Source organism: Sebastes umbrosus, chromosome 3 (assembly GCF_015220745.1).
Source record: "Sebastes umbrosus isolate fSebUmb1 chromosome 3, fSebUmb1.pri, whole genome shotgun sequence".
NCBI lineage: Eukaryota > Metazoa > Chordata > Actinopteri > Perciformes > Sebastidae > Sebastes > Sebastes umbrosus.
This window is the reverse complement of record NC_051271.1, coordinates 30586475-30605930: the sequence shown is the minus strand read 5'-3', so window position 1 is coordinate 30605930 and position 19456 is coordinate 30586475. Positions and strand designations below refer to the sequence as shown.

At 42.5% G+C, this 19456-nt stretch overlaps 1 long non-coding RNA gene across 1 annotated transcript; it reads left to right on the top strand.

Moving 5' to 3' along the window:
* Positions 1-858: 858 nt before the first annotated feature.
* Positions 859-16293, top strand: LOC119485520. The gene is made up of 5 exons (XR_005206291.1): positions 859-918; positions 10058-10170; positions 10742-10952; positions 15883-15997; positions 16124-16293. It is a non-coding gene; the product is annotated as an uncharacterized LOC119485520 (long non-coding RNA).
* The last annotated feature ends 3163 nt before the right edge of the window (positions 16294-19456 follow it).

The window sequence follows — 19456 nt, the reverse complement described above, 5'->3', positions numbered from 1 at the left end:
CAGATCAACTGATGCATCTGGTTAAATTTAACAAGGTGAAACGGTACAACCAGTTCAAATAGTTACTCACTAGTTGCTCTTTATTCAGTACATCAGAGCCTTTTTTTTCCTTTTTGAATTGTCAAATATTCAACTTCTCTTCCCCAAATGACTCCACACAACCCTGATTTAAACCCTGATTTTTTTCATATTCGCTCAGCTCCCGGCCGATTCTTTTCATCTGTCTTCGAGGTTAAGAGTTTGTCTAACTATCGCTACTACCACTCTGTCTTCTTTTTCTCCAATCTCCCTCCATCTCGGGGGGGCTCCACAGTCAGCCCCAGGGCCCTTTGCTCTCGGGGCCTGGCGTAACAGAACTAGCGTGTCTGCATCTTCGATCTCAGCGAACATTTCTTTCCTCCGCCGCTCCCCACAGTCCTCTGTGACCAAGCAACCTTGTTAGATTGGTAAAAATAGAAACAGCAGTGAATATTTGAGAGAAGCGAGAGACTGTGTTTATAAAAAAGGCAGAGAGAGGGAGAAGGAGGCAGGTAATGAGGGAGTAAAAGCCTGGGAAATATATGTGCCAGCTACAGAAGCTCTGTGTAGGTGAGAGAGATTACATGCCCCTGCTGGTTTGGCTGATTAGCAATGACCTCTGCTACAGAGGCTGCAACATCGCAAATGGCAGCCTTTACACACTTAGATCACAGTGTTCAAATTGTGTAGCTTTCTAATTTGAATATTATATGGAGGCTTTTTTCCTTATGCTACTTCTCGTACCTTTCTGTAGGGAAACAACGCATCAATATCTGTTGTTATGGAGTCGTTCCAGAATGAATGTTGCATTTATGGGCGATTATATGAAATCAAACGCGAAAAAAAAGAAAATACACAACAGATGGTCTGAAAGAGAAATCTTCACTCTTGATATTTACAGTAAGTACAACCTTGGAGACAACATGGTCTTGAACACAGGAGAGAAATATCACATCCATTTTCAAAGTTTCATCTGAAGTTTGGAGCGAACTTCCGATGGAACTAAGGTCAAACTTTAATGCCATGGCAGATATTTCTGGCAGAGGCAGTGGTGCCACTGCAGAGAAAGCCCTGCTGAATTCAGCATTAAAACACTAATAGTTTCCACCCAACTTGTCCTCAATCAATAAGATGCCAGTGCAAGTGTTTGCTCTCAAATGAATTGGGAATTCATATCGTTTTGTTCCTCCTCCTCCTCCTCCTCCTCCTCTCCCTCACGACTGCTGTGCTCCCGCTGTTGGTGCTGGTGGTTAACTTTTCCGCCCGATAATGGAACAGAGTGGACTGCTTATCGATTTGTTTGTCTAGATACAAGTCGGTGCGCGCTCTCGGCGGAGCAGCGCTGTTGCATTTCTGTGCATTGTGTGGCGGCCCGCGGCGTCGATGCTTCAAATTAGGGAGTGACAAGAGGGGGTGGAAAATAGGTCATGTGTCAGCTAATGACAAACATTGTACATTTTCAGGCAATTTGCTTTCTTTGCGCACTTGATGAGGTCAGTGATGAATCTAATCTATGAAGTGCCCCCTCGCACTGACAACGAGCCATAAGTCTTTGGCAGGGAGCGCTGTATGCATAAGGTTGGTCTTCCTCAGTGAGCATGGTGATGAATGAGAGCTATTATGGTTGATGCATGTGATTTCTGCTCCATGTGGACTGCTAATATTGGACTGACCCCAGTGCCCGAAGTGAGCCGGTACCCACCAGTACGCAGTATCAGCACTTCTTTATTTGACTCCTTGGTGTACTGTGACTTTTTCTTGCGTACCGAAACAAGCTGCCGGTACTCTTTTCTGCCCTCTCCATATATCAGGTTCTCTGGGAGATTCATAATGGAGATTCGTAACAGCATTGCACCTGAGTATTTGCGCCGAAAACTAACTTTTTTTTATTTGTGAACAAATATAATTAATGAAACATTATTTAAACGTTGAACCTTGAATCTGTTCTTTTAGGGCAAACATTTCCAGAAGAATTAAATGTTCAGACGAAGGCTGTGATATGTATAAATAATACAATAATCATTTAACTAGTAATAATAATGGTCCAAAATGATGTAAAATTGCATTGCATTTTATTTTTTTTTTTCAAATTTTCTTGGGGGAGGACCCAAATCCAATATTTCCTGGTACTTTTTATTCACTGTAGAAATTGAGAATGTGTCACTTTATCGTGCTGTATAATATGTAGGAGCATCCTGACTGGGACACTGCACCTAAAACCTGAATGAAACCTGACTATAGGCTACAAATAACACAATAACTGTTTCAGTTGGAATATTATTGGAGTATTACAGGCCCACTATAGAACATGCATAGCCCAAGTATAATAATAGCAATAAAATTGCAATGGATTATGACGAGCTTAAAGAAATAATGAATAATTAGGAATTGCTGATACCGGCCGATATACACGCCAACATGGGAATAACAGTACTGGCACATATTTTTTTCCACTTCAAACACTGACTGACCCAACGAATGTCTGCGTTTTTTTTCGCCCTCGCTTGCTCTGGGTTACAGAAGAAGCAGAAGAAGTTTGGTTCATCTGATATCCAGGTGGCTCGGTTCCAGCAATGGGGCAAAGATCTATTTTGCGATAATTGTAGTTGCCTTTTAGCCACAGGAGTGCAGGTGCATGTGCTCAGAGGATGGCATATGGAGGTGTGTGTGTGTGTGTGTGTGTGTGTGTGTGTGTGTGTGTGTGTGTGTGTGTGTGTGTGTGTGTGTGCGTGCGTGCGTGCGTGCGTGCGTGCGTGCGTGCGTGCGTGCGTGCGTGCGTGCGTGTGTGTGTGTGTGTGTGTGTGTGCGTGTGTGTGTGTGTGTGTATAAGGGTTGGGGTTGTGGGAGGCTTTCATCTCAGCAGTGCTTTAAGGCCAATATAGCAAATGGCGCGGACTGACCAGCTGCTTGACGTGCTGTTCAACCGCCAGTAATCCCAGACTCCCTCCAGAGCCACCACTGGCTGGCTGCCCATATCTCTCCAGCGCTCTCTCTCTGTCCCTCGCTCTCCTTTTTTATCTCTCCCTGTGCTATCTCTCCACTACTGTCATGCTGCTATCTTGTTCTCCGTCCTGTCACTCAATTAGGCCTCGTCTTGTCTTCCATTTGATGTCAGTCTTTTTTCATTCTAAACGTAAAAATTTGACTCACCTCCCGTCGCTGCTACTTTGTTTCTGAGCTTGCACATTAGATGGTTGTCTACATTTCAGGCACTTGTCTCCCCCAAAGCCTTCTTTATCTAATTCTGCACTACGGGCGCAATCATAATTGTCTTGACAGTCACGCGGTGAGAGAGGCCGACAAGGCAGTGTAGACGGAGGCATCCTTACGCTCTCACAGATTCAGTGCTGTCAAGGTCCTCCTGTCCTTAGCCCATAGCCTCTGGACACGGCTGGTCCTGTTGTCTGAGCAGATTAGCACAGCACAGCACAGCAAAAGCATGCTCAAACAGAGAAAAGCATACACACAAATGCTCGCATATGCATGTTGCAGACACATTGCAAACACAGTATGAGCTCACGGACATGCACTGTAAGCAAAGACTGTATATAAAGATGGGCGACATGACAGCTCCCCTAAAGTGAAGCCAAAATATCTTGATCGCCCCCTTGTGGCTGGCTGCAGTATAGGTCATAAAGCCCGCCAAATCCATGTTAGTGGATGGGACCATGGATGTATAAAGAGAACTGGATACAGCATTGGAGGCGGGCTCCTGTTCATTCCTATGAGAGTAGCTCAGTGGCGCATGAAGCCAAAATGGCTCGACTTCCGAGTGATAAAGTACCCGGATCGTCTGGCGATCTTCCGCATCCATTGGGCCAATAGAGCAGGCACAGTAGCGTTTCCTTTACTCCCCCTCCCAGCCCTCGCTCCAGCCTCAGTCTGGGTCTCATTCACATGAACGGGGGAAGGAAAATAACTCTAGTTTCGGCTATTAGTGTATTTTACAACTTTTAGGACCTAATGATTTAAATAAGGACTATTCAGGTGTTCGTTGTTTGTTGATTTATCTAAAAAGAAAAAGTGTCACTTTCTGTGCTGCCGGTTGGCCACTACGAAAATTTGCCTCAAAGCCTGGTGCTCCTCCTGGGGGCTTGGATAGGACATGGGCCAAGCTAAAAAGTCAAAGTACACGTCAAATACATTTTTCCCAAAGATGGTTTCTGTCATTTTAGATAGTTCTCATCACGCTGATGTATGTTCAAGTGTTCATTTTGATTTTAATTACTTATTTGATGCTATAAAAAGGGAGTGAGACGTCATGATTGAAAGCTAAGGCTGTGCTCAGCTCGCAATTGGTTCGGGCAGGTGACCTCGATACCGCGGCTCCAGCCCTCCGATCACTACTGCACAGACTCTGGCTCCAAATGACCTCAAAATCTCAAAATGGCAGCTCCCGTATCCGAGATATTTTGGCTTCACTTCTGTACAGTGGGAGGAAGTGGAGACGCGTCATCCATCTGTAATGAGGACGAGTGCCAGGTTGCCGTGTTGCTGCAAAATGCCCGTCCCTGCAACTTGGCGATGGAGGACGTAAACACAATAAGATGAGTGTTGACTTTTTGACTGTGTTGGGCTGGAATATGGTTATTTGATGAGTCAGTCCAGCTGAGCATCTCTCGCCTTGGCAAACGACTCCCTCATTAATCTGACAGACAGCAGTCTATTTCTGGTCAGCGCTCCGCAGCTTTTCTTGGAGTAGAAATTGAGCGCATAATTTTATTATCTTTTGAATCTGAAACTGAGGAACAATTTGCACTCGCAAAGCCTTTGTAAACATAAACAAACAACAGCTGTGTTTATGCAACTGCTGGAGTCTGCTTGGCTTATGAATAGAGTCTAGCTTAGACATAGCCATTAAAATGTTGTGCATCACATCATGCCAATGAGGAATCTTCTCAATATCAGAAGCATCTATAATAGGAGCAGTGGTGGAATAAGCTCCAATCACCATTGTAGCAATGAGCCAAATGATAACAATCACAAGGGACAAAACAAGTGCAGCATTCAAGTAGAATAAGGTAAAAGCATTCTGATGTAACATGCAATATAATATATAATAAGTATAATCAACATATTATGGAGTCTATAAAAGGAAGGTTCTTGATGCACTTGACAGTACTGCGAACACTGTGGACTAATCACAAAATAGTAAATTCAAATGTTGGTGTCTAGACAGCTGACATGCCATCTTCAAAAGGTGAAATGTCTGTGCGTATTGTGCAACTAATCTTTTCTCTATTATTTCATCTTTTGCCATTTCCTGGGAAATCAGTATCAGTCTTTGGTGTCTGTTTTAACTTGTGTAGGTGTGTAAAGCATCCCCACATCGGTCCAAGGAGTCGTGATTTTTTGGTAGTAACTGACAATGTAATTACTGTAATTTGATTGGTGCAATATCTGAGAGGGCGGGAACTAAAAACACATAACGTAAATTCCAAATTAGTTTGTCACACTATTTCATGATTTCACAGGGTAACATCTGGAATGCTGTGGATGGGTCGTGATTTTCAAATTTTCGAATAGTTTATGCGACTGTCGTCCTGTCTTGAAAATATATATTTTCCCTTGTTTGTACCATTGCAGGCGCCACCTGGTAGTAACGTTAAAACATGTGTGGCACGTTCAGTCCGGGGGGGTGTGGTGGTGTGGGGGCAGTGTCATGTTTGAAGAATAATGCAATAGTTCCCAGTGACTATCGAATAGTATTTCTGTTTAAAATGCCCTTCCCTAGTGAACACAGGACTACCCATTGCGGTGAGTTTTAACAGTCTGGTTGATTGGCATCAGGCTGTCAATGGATTAGAATATTTATTCGCGATTAATTGCATGATAGCCCATAGTTAATTGCAAATTAATTATCTGTTCAAGATGTACCTTAAAGGGAGATTTGTCAAGTATTTAATACACTTATCAACATTGATAAGCTGCTTTATGTAAATGTATGTATATATTTATTATTGGAAATCAATTAATAACACAAAACAATGACAACAATCGTCCAGAAACCCTCACAGGTACTGCATTTAGCATAAAAACTATGCTCAAATCATAACATGGCAAACTGCAGCCCAACAGGCAACAACAGCTGTCAGTGTGTCAGTGTGCTGACTTGACTATGACTTGCCCCAAACTGCATGTGATTATCATAAAGTAGGCATGTCTATAAAGGGGAGACTCGTGGGTACCCATAGAGCCCATTTTCATTCACATATCTTGAGGTCAGAGGTCAAGGGACCTGTCTGAAAATGGCGATGCTAGTTGCCAGTTTGGAGCGTTATTTAGCCTCCTTATTTAGCGACAAGTTTGACATGGTTGCCATCAATGGATTCCTTATGTTTTCTACTTTCATATGATGCCAGTATCTTCACTTTAGCACTAGCTTTAAAACTGAGCCCGCCCTTTGACAGCCCCATTATTTTTGCTTTAAATGCCCATCCCTAGTAGTTACAGGACTACCCATTTTGGTGAGTTTTGACAGTCTGGTCAACACAATTGGGGCAAACACACTGAATGTGCGGAAGCTCTCAATAACTCAGCAGGTACATGAAACAAAATGTAACGTTTTGTGAATCAGTGCTAATATTAGCGAGCTAGGCTAACCCTTGGAAAGTGGGTGCAATTAAAACTAGTGGAATTAAAACTTTACAGCGCAACAGGTCCTCCCACGTGTTTAATACGGACCAGATGTCTTAAATTGCTAATGGTACATAATCAAAGCTGTGTGCAAAAGGGGATTAAAGGCTTGTATCAAAGGCGATAAAGGGGGGCTCCAGCCATTAGCGCACCACGGAAATTGACAGCGGTTCTCCTAATAACGCTGGCAACTCAAATGTCAGTCAACTGCTGCCGTGGGAAACGCCCATCCAGAGGTTTGCACCTTAGATGCTGTTTCCAAAAAAATGTCCAAAAATCTGCTCAATATCATCATTTTTGTTTTACACAAAAAGTGAGTTGAATTCAGATTTCAATTCACCTTTAATTGACCGAAGAGGACGTGTGATTGGTATGAAGCTCTGTTGAAAGTGACTCCCACAGTCTTCATGTTTCGGTTGAGACCATCTCCACTCCAATATGCCAGCTGCGACTTTTAAGGCAGGCTAAGCGCGTGTCGCTAAATTGTTGTTGTTGTCGCTGACTTTGAAGCAAGGTAATGACACAAACATCACTCAAAATGCAATTACACCCCAGCCCCTTTCTTTTTGAGACCCAATGGAGTGTTAAAGTGAATGAAGGGAAATGTAGTGTGAAACCAGCGAGGCTGCATGGGCCGGGCTAATGGAAGCCACAAATGGTCGGACAGGAACCAGTCTGTCCATGAGGACTCCACCCCTCATCCTCCTCCTCCTCTTCTTCTTTAAAAGTCACATCATGCTGATGGAGTGAGAGAATGATGGAGTGAGGACTCAGTGAAAGTCAGACGAGGATATTGAGGATATTTTACAAGATGACAAGTTTATCCGAGCCGGGGTGAAGCGTATTGAGAGCAGGAACGTCTACCCAAGGATGTGTAGTTACAAGGGGGGCATGACTTGAATGTGGATGCTCTAAATGAGCTGTAGAAGATGTTTGTGTGTGTGTGTTTAGCCCATCTGCGTGTGTGTTGGGGGCATGTCACTATTAATTCCTTTCACTTTAGGCACCGTTTTAAGTTACAGGCCCAAGCAGCATTCTCTTACAAACCGCTGAGTGCGCGGAGACAGCTTCAGTCGTTTTCTCCAGAGGGACGAGAGAGATACAGAGACCGCGAGAGAGGAGAAAACTGTGGTATATACAAACACAGAGGAAAAACAGAAGAAAATACAGGCATGAAAAATAACAATAATAATAAGGGAGAAAATATTAAGAGAAGGCGGCACATCTCTGCAGAGAAGCCGGTCTCTGAGAAACACCAAGGGAGAGAATGGAGAGAATAGCCTGTATTGTTTTCTCTTCCCTTTGATTTTCTGCCCTCAGCAATAACACCCCCCCACCCCTCTCCTACATACGCACACACTCACATACACACACATATATACGGTGGCAGAAACACTCAGGGCTTGTTCTTCCTGTAACCAAAGATATTTCCATCTGGTTTCTTTCTGTCTGTGACCAGAAAAAAAGAGAAATGTTTGCCCTTCTTGTTTGCTTCTAAAGGTCTGTTATGTCTTCCGGGGATGAAATAAATATCTCTCTAAGCACCGTTTAGCAGCTAATATTCAAGACACTAAGGTTTCAGTATGTGACATGGACACTGACGTCAAAGCTAATCATCTACCACAGAAACATAACCAGCGTTGTTTGAAAAACTAGCTGTTCTGAAAGACTCCTCAAACCTTCGATAACCTTCTCTTTACCTCAATCCAAACAAAGATGGTGGCCAAAAATGACATGTTTCTTTGCTCAAATTGAACAATATGAACCAACAATTAAAGATTTCAGTATAAGTAATACTGGTAGGCCTATATATTGATGTTTCTTTCCAATATTGTAGATTTTCATACAAAATAATGTGTTGTTGTCTTGTCTTTAAAAAACATATATAGCATTTCTGGCTACATACCCGATTCCCAAAGCCGAGGTATCGCTATCGTGACTGAAAAAGTCGTTTCGGTGCATCCTTAGAAATGATTTTATCATGTCAAGGCGTGTATCATGCAACAGACACAATACTGAATGAGTCTTTGACGACTCTGGAAACACTTTTAGAACTGCGATAAGTGTTTGTTAAATTACCTACTGAGATTTTCAAAGATCGCAAAGATATTTGTAAAATCAAATGCTTATGGCTCTGTGACTCGAATATGAGGAATATAAACTGAGGCTAATCAGTGATTTTTCAAAGTGGGGGTCCAGGCCCCCTTGGGAGCTGCCAGGGGGGCCTCAGCAATGCCAAAAATATATATATATTCTAAAAATTGAATTTTTAGGCCTACTACTATTATTATTATTATTATAAAACAAAATTTATAATAATACATAAGCTATCGGAATCTTATTTAACATGCCCGCACATTTTTTTTATCTGTTCAAAACGTACCTTATAGGGAGACTTGTCAAGTATTTAATACTATTATCAACATGGGAGTGGGCAAATATGCTGCTTTATGCAAACGTATGTATATATTTATTTTTGAAAATCGATTACCAACACAAAACAATGAAAAATATTGTACAAATATTGTCCAGAAACCCTCACAGGTACTGCATTTAGCATAAAAAAAAAAAAATGCTCAAATCATAACATGGCAAAATCAAGCTCAACAGGCAACAACAGATGTCAGTGTGTCAGTGTGCTGACTTGACTATGACTTGCCCCAAAACTGCATGTGATTATCATAAAGTGGGCATGCCTGTAAAGGGGAGACTCGTGGGTACCCATAGAACCCATTTTCATTCACATATCTTGAGGTCAGAGGTCAAGGGACCCCTTTGAAAATGGCCATGACGGTTTTTCCTCGCCAAAATTTAGCGCAAGTTTGGTTATTTCAAACAGTATATATATATATATATATATATATATTTATATATATATAAAAGCCACTTATCAACATAGGTTGAGGAAGTGAGGAAGACGGACTGAGTGAGTGTGTCCACCAAAACAGTAAATAAGGTAAGCAAATACTAAAGACCTACAGCAGAACGCATCGAGGATCATAAACTGGTGATATCTCAAAGTGTAGGTAACTCAGTGGATTAAGAGCTATACAAATGAACTTCACTATTTAACCCCCCGTCTGTAACCACACTGAACTCACGTGAACTTGATGCATCACAAAACCAAACTTATCACCAACAAACCAAAGAATTTCGCTCTGCTACTCACAGAAAACTATTCAGCTCCTGTCATAGAGAAACGGATGATATCTGTAAGGATCATCTAAGGACTTCTGGTCTGTTTCTCGACAACTTGCGAATGCCTGGTGGACCGCTAAGGGATGCCGGGCACGAGGACTGGAAGCGGTGCTTCTGAATGCCAATCAGAGCCTCCGGAGACACCTGATCCCCCAAACCGTCTCCCCCTCTCCTCTGCTCTCATCTCTCCTTTTTCTCTTGTCAGGCGGAAGTGAATGCTCAGGGCTACACGTGTTAAGCAGATGTGTGGGAATTGGAGAGAACATCAAGGTTAAGACGAAAGGTGCACAGAAAACCCCAGGCATCTCCGCTACCTGTGTAAGTATTTATGTGTGAGAGTCTCGAGAGAGGAGGGCTTTATTTGCATATACAGGTGTGTGTGTCAGAGAAAAAGATGGGTATTTTTATTCACACGTCTACATGTACCGTATGTTTTTGGGTGTAATTTTACAGTGTGTGTTCATATTGGTGTGCTGGTTTGCAGAATGAATGTGAATATATACATTATATATCATATATATATTATACATATATATTATATAAATATATAATATATATATTATATATATGTATATGATATATAATATATATATATATATTAATATGTATATTGAGTGCCAGGGGGAACAGTGATAATAACCAACAGTACATTGTAAATATTGTATTTGGTGTTCATCTGTGCTCATGTATTACTAAATAGGATGTATGCATTCACACATGCTTATGCAAATGCATTAAATGCATGTTCTAAAAGTGTACAGTGCATGTATATGTATCTAATAAAATGAATATGTAAATACACGTGTGCATATATTGTTTGCATCAGTATGTAGATGTACAAGTATAGAGCAATGATAGTAGGATAATATGAGGATGTTTAATATTACAGGATGTTGAGTTGGAGCTCTGTACCAGTCATACATTATCGGTCAGAAGGATCCATGAAAGCAGTGTGCAGCCTGCACGCCAGCCAGCATTTCCCTGTGTATGTTTCATGAGGATGACGATATGATGATACAACAACAGCGCTCAGCTGTATAATTTTAACCAGCTTCAAAACTTTCCCCGCTGTGATGAGGAACCCTTTGATGTCTCCACAGGTAACGGGTGGCGGTTAGACGGCGCGGCGAGGCTGCTGTGTATTCAGTTGGCCTGATGCATTTTTTATTGTTTTTTTTCACCATTGCATTTTTTTTTTTTTGTTAATTTCAAGGTGCAAAACACTTTATGCAAAAGCCTATTCTTCATCCAAAATCCTGTAAATAATTCAAGTTTGTTGACTGCATCAGGATAATCCTACTAAAAATGAATCACAAAGCTGAAGGCGCTTTCAGATTGAACGCCAAGATGTATTTGCACAAACTTGACTTGTTTTCACATTCTTCTTTTGCTACCAACAGCATTGAATTTAACATTTATCTGGCATCTATAAATGGTTATTTATGTTTTTTCTGTGGGTTTGTTATTGTTGATAATACATTCCGAAAAGTTTACAAGCAGTATGATTTTAATATATGGCGTAATTAGTGTTATATACTGTAAGTGTGGGGTCGCTAAAGACCCGAGGTATGAATGAATGTTTGAAAAAAACACCCATGCATTTAAAGGGGACGAACAGTATCATGCTCATTTTCACATTCATATTTTTATTTGTGGTTTCTACTAGAACATGTTTACATGCTTTAATGTTCAAAAAACACATTATTTTCCTCATACTGTCCATCTGAATATACCTGTATTCACCCTCTGTCTGAAATGCTCCGTTTTAGCACCTGTCGCTTTAAGATCCCCCTCCCGAAAAAAGCCCAGTCTACTCTGATTGGCTTGCGAGAAAAATACGGTGCACCTTTGCAAAGGTAGTCAAGAACAGACATTCCCATTCAAATCAAAGTAGCAGGATGGCAGCCATTTTTATGTGTACCGTTGCCATTGCAACCGTTGTAGCGGGCTAACTTCCCTATAAACCGACAAGTCGCGGACTCACTCATGCCGGCGTGATGTGTACAACAACAGTGACTGTGTGTGCGTGTAGTCCCGCCACGCCAGCTGTCCCTTTTATAAGTAAGTCAGAAAAAAAGTATGAATTGACCTAAACGGACGTCAACTCAGCTCTGGGACTACCTACCGATGGAGCAACACACTTTACAGCCCCACTGACGTACATTGTCACCCTAACAACTAACAACAAGCGCCATTTTCTTGACCACGGCAAACAGTTCAATGTCCGTTCTACTCCTGTTCTATTTCTATGGTTATGACTACTTCTCATTCGATCTTAACATACTACAAGAAGTGTGACGAAACCAACAGAATGGCTTGTCAATCAAGCACACTCCCACACAGTCCCAAGAAGATGACTAACATAAATTAGCCAAAAGTGGAATCACCATTGCTATAAAGGTGTTTAACCTTTTCCAAAACTGCATGTGATTATCATAAAGTGGGCATGTCTGTAAAGGGGAGACTTCTGGGTACCCATAGAACCCATTTACATTCACATATCTTGATTATGCTAGCATGACATGGTTGGTAGCAGTGCATTACTACTCACTCTAGCTCTAAAACTGAGCCTGCTACGGCCTCTAAAAAAGGTCAAGTTGGCTGAAGGCGCTGGTACCCTCAAGGAGTGGAAGAGATTAATGTTTATGTTGGTTATTTAATAGTAAGTAAAAATGAAAATAATTATACAGAACAGCACTAGCTATTCGCCACAAACAGCCAGTGTTTGAACTATATACACGGTAGCTGTAGCCACGTTAGCTAGCTCGCAAAGTATGCACCAACTATGTACAGTATGTGTTTGTTCGGACTGATTTCGAAATTTCCCAACTCTTTCTCTTACTTCCCTCCAGACACTCGACCAGCTTCAGTCTTAACAATATACTTTAACAAGTTTAACAAAGCTAACTTGACAGTGAAGGCGAAATCAATTAGTTTCACTCCCACACAGCCCTGAGAAGAGGACTGATTAGGCAAAAGTGGAAACACCTGTGTGGGTGTACCATTGCTGTTTGTGGGCTTAATATCATCAGTGTTGTTGTCATCGTTAAAAATATGGTAAAAAATCTGCTCTAAAAATGCTAATACAAAAATCAATTTGAAAAATAGGATTATTGTGGGATTCTTAAGTAGTAATTGGCAACTCATTTGCCTTACTCCTCATTCATCTCTTATATTTTCATTTCCCAGCAGCATTTTGAGTTTTCAACATTGCAAAAGACCTCTTTAATGAAAACTGCAGCGAGCAGTGTCATCTTAAAGCAGGGAAGACAACAACTTTTCTTTAAGGGGACATAAAAATCCAGGTGAAATCAGTTTGAGATGTGCTTGAACCGCTTATTAAAAAATTGTATGTCGGGCCATAGATATAAAACAGTAGATGTGACGCGTTCTGATGACTTGCCATTACGGGATGGAACCATATGGTGGCCATCTTACCTGGGTCCAGTTTTAAACTTGCTGTAATTGGAACCTATGGTGAAAGAGGCTTACGCTATGTTGTCCTTATAATCCTTGTGTTTTTCTACCAATACATCAATACTGTTTTTATTTAAAGTAGGGATGTCCATAATTAACCGTTTAACCGTTAACCGACATTAAGCATTTTAACCGATTAACGCTATCGGTTAAAATGGTTGAAAGAAATGTTAATAATTAACTCAAAAGCTGAGCGGCTCAGAGGAGCGGCTCGTCACTTTAAGGAGAAAAGCTGGTCTACCTTAACAGCCCACCTTAAGAGGCGTAGCCGGAGTTGCAGGATTTTTTTAATTATTTTTTTATATTTCTTTTAACCATTTAACCTTTAGCATTAATCAGTTAAAATTCTTAATGTCGGTTAACGGTTAAACCGTTAATAATTAACATCCCTGCCTAGTTCACTAACTTTTTGTAGTTTTAGTTGACCCATAAATAAAAAATAAATCTCCCATCTACTCTATACTGATGTGTGCCAGCCTCCCTGGTCTCTTTGGTCCTTTTGGTGCTGAACAGCTGACAACCAGTAGCTGCCCATAGGTGTCAATTGTAAACAATAAGATGGCGGTCAGTTATCCCATTAGTTACGACGTAATGTCGCATCTACTGTTTTATACCTATGGTTGGGGCAGTGTTTGTCATTTGGTTTTGAAGTTCTTCTGTCCCCTAGTGGACACACAATCAATGAATGCAGCTTTAAGATAGATCGCGGTTGCTCAAATTTGCTTCTTTCATTGAGAGATTTCCACACGGAAGTTCATCAAAGTAAAAGAGTAAAACAAAACCTGTGATAAGAATTGGTGTAATTGGTGTCATAATTTTCAAAGGATGTTGCGGTGACAAAAAAAAACAGCAAAAAAACAAATCGCAACTTGAAAGTGTAGAGCTTATCATCCCTTGCTATTCTCCTGTTGTTTGTCAGCTTTGACAACAAAATGTCGATAGCTATCAAAGTAAACCTTTGTGAGGCAGCTATAAAAGTCTTTTTTGATCATCCTACCTCGAAAATTGGGCAGACAACACTTCCTCTGGAACTAGATTGCACAGGAAATGTTATTATAAGATTAGTTGTCGTACGGTGTGTGCAATGTGGGGTTTTATCAGTGTAGTTTTGGTTAATTTCCAATGCACCATGCCAAGATAATGGTAATTAGTGAATCAGTGAATCATCATTAGTCTTGATCGGGAAATGGTTGAATTTCATTTTTGGGCCATAAAAGCGGAATTTATTATCAGATGTACTCCTCTCATTTCCTGACTTAAGACTTCCAGATCAAAAAAACAAATCTCCTTGTGTTTTGCCGATTACTCACTTTCTATGCTATAGCAGCATACACACATACACAGCATGGATTAGTATGTCTTATATGTTTACAGAGGAGATGATATAACACACAGAGATGCGTGATAATTTAAATTGCTCATATCCTTACACACATACTAAACATGCATCTATACCCTTCTTTCTTTTCCTTCCTCAAACATGCTCCATCTGATGGCAAACATCCTAAATACACACGCACGCTTGCAAAGCAAACATCGCTCTGCTGCATAATCAAACTTGGACGACATAAATTCAGGCAGCAGCATGTCATATTCAACATTCCTCAAGTGCCCAGAGTGTGAATATGGTTTACCAAAGGGTATTCATATCTGAGCCCTCTTCTCTTTCCGTCTTTGGAACAAAAGAGGAGTTAAACCAAAACTTTTTCTTGCCAGCCAGACTCGAAGCCCGTGCACTGGTCCCAGCTGTCATTCTGCAGCCATGCGTAGCGGAGACAAACAAACAGTGGGGGCTGCTCCGTCTCTGAACGCAACCCATCGATCATAACGCGGCACCGCACATTTCCTGGAAGAGGGAGACAAGATGATGCGGAGGGGGAGAACGGTGGAGCCGGTGCACTTGTGTGTGTACGTGTGTACGTGTGTGTGTGTGTGTGTGTGTGTGTGTGTGTGTGTGTGTGTGTGTGCAGATACAAGAGAGGACTGGAAGACATTCTGGAGACATCCTCTCTGAGGTACCACCCAGACATCTGCCACCTCCCAGCCCGGTCTCCTGACGGTTCCTCGAGCCTGTGGTCAGAGTTGTCGTCCCTACGCCCACCACATCCGGGAGGATGGTGCAGCATTGGCGGAGATGGGAAAATAATACAGTGGGAGGTTCAAATGAGATAGTGGAAGAAATAAATGAAAAAATGAAGCCCATGGGGACTAAAGACGGGAGGAGATTAAAGGGGTAAACAATACAAGAGGGTGGGAAAAGGAGAGGAACAGTGGGATTAGAATCCCAGCGATAAATCCTTTCTTCGTCTTCTTCTTCTTCCCTCCTCACATCCAGGGGCTATCTTCACTTCCAGAGTCCCCCAGCCTCCCTCACCTGCCTCCCCCCGCCCCTCACCCACACGCCTCCAGGCTGCCTTTACTCTCATCACCCCACCCTCAGTCCTGGAGGAAAGTTCAATCTTTGCATTTTCATTGTGGTTTGCCCACACCAACCCCGCGCCTCATGAAAGTTTCATCTCCCTCTCCCTCTCTTATCCTCCCTCTCTCTCTTAGCCTCTTGTCACATATGCATCCACGGCTGGATCCAGCTCCCCAGGTGAGGAATGATGATGAGAAAGCGCGAGGCAACCGGCAGAGATTTTCCATGCTGGGCCGTGAGTGCTCGGGGGTGAGTGAAAACAGTCCGCGTGGTGGAAGACTGGAGTTGCCTTCATATCTATGCCACATAGCCCAAAGCAAAGGATGCAGCTGGTCTGATTTGAGGCCTTTTTTTTTTTGCTTCACTGGTACAAAGATCTTTTGGGAAAATGCCTCCACAGATGAATCTGATGTATGCTCAAGACACACGGCTGAAATAGCGAATATGACTCCGCAGACACAAACAGAGGCTCTTGTGTGTCACGCCCCATGCATGCCAAGTGAATGTATGTATTAAAACCTCAGCTGCACAGTCAGCCACACATGCACATGTGCACGATTGTAACATTTATTCATGCTCACATTATCACAAAACAAACACTGGCAGGCCAAGTACAGAACCAGGTTGTGGTGTGCCAGCTAGGCTATAAAAAGGCCCCTGCGAGCATGGCAGATTATGAGAAAAGGTTACTATGGTGAATACCTCAAGATGCATGATTGTCAGGGAGCCTGACAGAAAAATGTATGCTCAGTGCACTCTTGATATTATATTAAAAATGGCAGCGAAACATTTATTTTTAGTTCCACATGATAAACAGCATTTCCTCTGTAGCATGGTTTCCAAACTGTTCCCACCCTAGGGGGTGGAGAGACATTGCATTGGGGGTCACACACACACATAAGTGCTCTGACGCTAGCAGGCTCAGATTAGCACTTACAACATGTGAAGTATAAAACTATTTTTTTTGGCAGGGAGGAAAATAAAAGGAGGTTGTTCTCATCAAGGAAATGTCCCACCCAAAGTCAAGAAAACAAGATTAAATTCATCTCACTCTTGAGTTCACTGTCAGTGTAGCAGAAGGAGCAGAGCCTTGTGTCTTAGCTTTGCTGTTTGCACATGAGAAACTTCAATTCAATTTATTAGAGTTATTATATAGCATCAAATCATAACAGAAGTTATCTCAAGTGGCAAAAAAAAAAAAAAACTTCAACGGGTAGAAACCTTGGGCAGAACCCGGCTCTGGGTGGACGGCCATCTGCCTCGACCGGGTGGGAGAAACGCATGTAAAGGTGAGAAGAAACATGCAATATCATGATCGAGATTCCTTTTAATAAAATAGCATTTCAGTTGGCTTGTTTTGTTACCGTTTTGGACATAGCCACAGTGAAAAGTAGGGTCATTTTCTCATAGATTTCTATACAATCAGACTTCTTTCTGCAACCAGAGGAGTCGCCCCATGCTGGCTGTTGGAAAGTATACAAGTTTAAGACATTTCCGCATTGGTATCACCTCTCAGACCCGAAGGTCGCCCACTGGTTTTCCCCCAATACTGCTAACAGCTCATAACAAGACCAAGAGTCTACAGCCATGCTAGCAGCTCTGTGAGGCCGTACTTACTTAGGCACACACATCCATTTGCCATTGGATGAAATATCAGGGATTCATACAAATACAATTTACAACATACAATGTATCCTTTGGGGAATGTCTGCAAATTTTCACAGAATCCATCCAATAGTTGATGAGATATTTCCGTCTGGACCAAAGTAGTCTACCACCTAACCGACCAACATCCCGAGAGCCACAGCGCTAGCGTCGCTAAAAATTAACCTGGTTTACACTGGGTTTGGGTGGGGGGGGGGGGGCATTCATTATTATCAAGTCCAAATGGAGGTATATAGAAAATGTCTGAGGCCCTGTTTACACCTGGTATCAACATGCGTCCTCAGTGATCGGATCACAAGTGGACAGCTTTGAGTACGTCTGTTCATACCTTGCATTAAAATGCGTCTCCACATGCATCTTCAGTGGCCAGTTGTGATCCGATCTCACTTCCCCGCCCCATATGCAAATGAACACGTAGTTAAGCGTCCTTGGGTTTCTGAAAGGCGCTATATAAGTCCAATTTATTATTATTATTATTATTATTAGTAAACACATGGCTAATACAGCAGCCGTCGTGACGTAATATTACATGAATGTCAGTAGTAATATCCTACATATTTGTGAATTCTGGTACATTGTATTAACATAAAAATAAAAGGTTATTGTATTATTGTGGCATAAGCAGCGGTGCTGGCACCGCTGCTTATGCCAGCCAACAGCGGGGTACAGCGCTCCAGAGAGCCGGTAGGACAGAGAACAGGCGGACAGGCGGTCTGGTGTCAGCTCCACGCAAAGCAGCGGAACAAAAACACCGACACATCTCCGACAGTATGATAATAATGCACTTTGCGTGCCTAGTCTACATACAGTAGAGCACAGAGGCCATTTCCTGGCTGACAAGCGCCAGTGTCTGCCTGTTAATGCACCTGAGGGGCGCAGTGATCCTGCGGATCCCAGCTGGATGTCAGTAGAGTAGGAGGTCCTTAATGTGGCCCAGGACACATTCGCGTATACACTGCTAAAAGAATGTGGTCATATGTCGCCCAGACCACCTCTGATTGTGGTCTGAAAGATCCGATCTCAATGCGTCCTCAATGCGTCCTGAGTGCGTTCACATCTGTACTTAGAGCTGTCCACTTGTGATCTGATCACTGAGGACGCATGTTAATACCAGGTCTGAACAGGGCCTCAGACTGCCTTAGCCTGACTTCAGCTACCTGACTCCCCAGATGTAGACTGTGGTTATAAGTCTGCCATTTGCCAACTCACACGGCGTTCTCCTCCCCTTCTGCTCTTTTTTGCAAGGGCGCCGTCGCTGCATCCTGCGCTTAACGCCGCCAAAAACGATTGCAATTGGTTTAAAGAAATACAAATAAGCCAAGGTGTGGCGCTGTGCAGATAGGTCTGACTATGCAAGACTACTTAATGCCCTCTGTGAGACATTCACTGACTCAAACCTTCTCTAAACCACGTCGGTTGTTCAAATCATGCCACCTGTCAGAACAAGCAGCGAGACCAGCAGAATGATTGTCCGGTCTGTCGTAGATGTTCTCTTGAATCCCTGGAGGCCAGCGTCTAACGCGCCTGCCGGCGGGACCTGATGTCGCTTCGGATCAAAAAACAGAGAGGCTGCAACCTCTCTCGAATACAAATGCATCCACAGAGACTTTATGTTGCTTATTTACAGTAGCTCCTTAAACCAGAATGTCAATGTGCAGCTATTACAGAGAGTGGGAGGGAGAAAGGGAAGATAAACATCACTTGCTAAATACCAAATTACCGTGGGCCATCAGAATTTAGGGGGAAACACTACTATCATACATCAGGGTGACGGCTGAGTTTCTCCGTGTTGAAGCAGGCGCGGTTGCCCATAATGAATCTTAAATGCCAATGCCTACTGGCGATACGGCCTTCACTCCTTCTTCCTGCCTCTCCATTTCTTTGTTCGCTCTTGTTCACATGCTCGCCTTCACTTCTCCCGGCTCTCAATTTCCGTCTCTCTCCCTTTAATTGTTGTTCAGTTCAGCGTATCATAACCCTATCGTCAGACATCCTGTATGACAGCAAGTTGAAGAACTCAGGATACACTCAGAACTCTGTCTT